Source organism: Hemicordylus capensis, chromosome 2 (assembly GCF_027244095.1).
Source record: "Hemicordylus capensis ecotype Gifberg chromosome 2, rHemCap1.1.pri, whole genome shotgun sequence".
Classification (NCBI taxonomy): Eukaryota; Metazoa; Chordata; class Lepidosauria; order Squamata; family Cordylidae; genus Hemicordylus; species Hemicordylus capensis.
Window position 1 is genome coordinate 258,506,655 of NC_069658.1, and position 2,275 is coordinate 258,508,929.

The following is a 2,275-nucleotide window of genomic DNA, read 5'->3' on the forward strand; positions in this document are numbered from 1 at the left end:
TTTTGGGGTGGAGGACACCCATGGGTGGCTACCACCCACCCCAGCTTTTTTGCCCCTAAGGGCTCCACATTGTGAGTTATGGGCAAAAATTTATTTTTTGAAAAAAATTTGTAAAAAATCAGAGGAAGGTCCAATCGACTTGAAATTTGGGTGGCAGGTAGAACACAATGTCCCCTTCAAAACCAGCCACTTTTTGTGATCCGAACCGGTTCGAAACCGAACCGGACCGGGGGGGTGGTCTGGCAAAACCAAAACCGAACCACCCCGGTCCGGTCCGGACCCGGTTCGGACCCGAACCGAACCGGGAGAACCGGTTTTATGCACATCCCTAGAAAAGACCCTGCTTCTAATGGGTGCCTGGTGCATATCTGATAAATTGGGCACCTGGAGCAGGGTCTTTTCAGTAGTGGCACCAGTTCTCTAGAATGCCATCTTCCCTGTTAAGAAACAATTTGTTGGAATTGTTGCCCTTGTTTGAATTATTCCTTTGCCAACACTCTCAAGAAAAGCATTCGAGAGCCGCTAAAGTTTGTTTAGAGCCCTTCTGCTTCCACACAGCATTAGTTCTTAAGCAGCCAGATCAGAGCTGGTCTTGTGGTGGCAAGCATGACTTGTCCCCTTAGCTAAAAAGGGTCCACCCTGGTTGCAAATGAATGGGAGACTAGAAGTGTGAGCACTGTAAGATATTCCCCTCAGGGGATGGAGCCGCTCTGGGAAGAGCAGAAGGTTTCAAGTTCCCTTCCTGGCATCTCCAAGATAGGACAAGATTTTTTTTTTATATATAGGACAAGATTTTTTTATTGAACCAACAAACTACCAAAGCATACAGTACGTTGCCAAAGCACAATTATATACAGAGTGGTTGTTTGTACATGATATATCTACAAAGATTTACACACAAGGATTTGGAAACCCACAAGGTTATGAAGTATATGCAGGTAGTACTGTAACTCGGGGGTGGGGGATTTCAAGGCACATCAGGTAATCAGGGGGGGGGGGGCGTTTATGTCCAACGTCCATTTCCACAATTTGTCCCATTGCTGTTTAGAAGAGATACTCTTGTCTTTTTGCACATAACCATACAAACTTTTCCAGAAGAGATTTACTGTCTCATCTGCATGAACCTCTTGGTCGCGTCTTCCCTCCCTATTCCTATGCACGAGCATTGCATGAATGACATACAGGTTTACTAACCTGATTACAAGAAGGGGAACGTTCCAATTCCCTAGTATGAGGGCACCCGTTCCGTCCCATTTCCTTGAAGGTTTCTTTCTGGGACCTCGAAAGGAGGTTCTGTCACTCAAACCCAAGGTTAGTTCTTCCCAGGTCGGTATTTCCAAATCAGGCCACTCTAACAGCTTGCTTACTCCCCGCCACACTCTTTTGGCTACCACACACTCTTTTAAGAAATGTGAGTGGGTTTCCCTGAATGTTTTGCCTAGCTCACTAGCTTTCTGTTTGCAGGTGATTTTAGGGCACTCTTGCTGGTCCTCTGGGAGCCATGGCTTAGCCGCATCTGAGAGAGATTCCTGCCTGCAACCTTGGAGAAGCCGCTGCCAGTCTGTGTAGACTAGATGGACCAAGGGTCTGACTCAGTATATGGCAGCTTCCTATGTTCCTATGTTCCTAAGTATGCCTGCCATGCACATTTCTCTATGCACGGAAGGGTTGGGTAAACAAACTTGTACACTAACAACTAATGGCGCAGCAGAGAAATGACTTGACTATCAAGCCAGAGGTTGCCGGTTCAAATCCCCCTGATAAGTTTCCCACCTATATCAGGCAGCAGCAATATAGGAAGCTGATGAAAGGCATCATCTCATACTGCGCAGGAGGAGTCAATGGTAAACCCCTCCTGTATTCTGCCAAAGACAACCACAGGGCTCTGTGGTCGCCAGGAGTTGACACCGACTCAGTTATGGCACACTTCACCTTTACTACCTGGTCAACAATGGGACAGAAGGCTCTGTGCCTTTCACAGATGCCTGAAGCAAAACGAGTTGCTCTCCGCATCGTTGCAATTCAATACAAGAAAGAAAGCGTGAGCTGTGGAGTTTGTTTGGTGTTTTTTTCATTTTGAAGAGGCAATCGAATCACACCAATGCAGCCGCCGGCCGCAGTCAAGAAAGCAATGCATCCTCAAGTACTCCAGAGAGGCTTGGATTTTTGCTTTCGCCACGCAATTTAGCTGTGCCGATTGCCACGCCACCGCGCAGCAACTAGATGGCAGCAGATCGCCTGTGCTGTCCCCCTTAAACGCGATCGGGGACGTGGG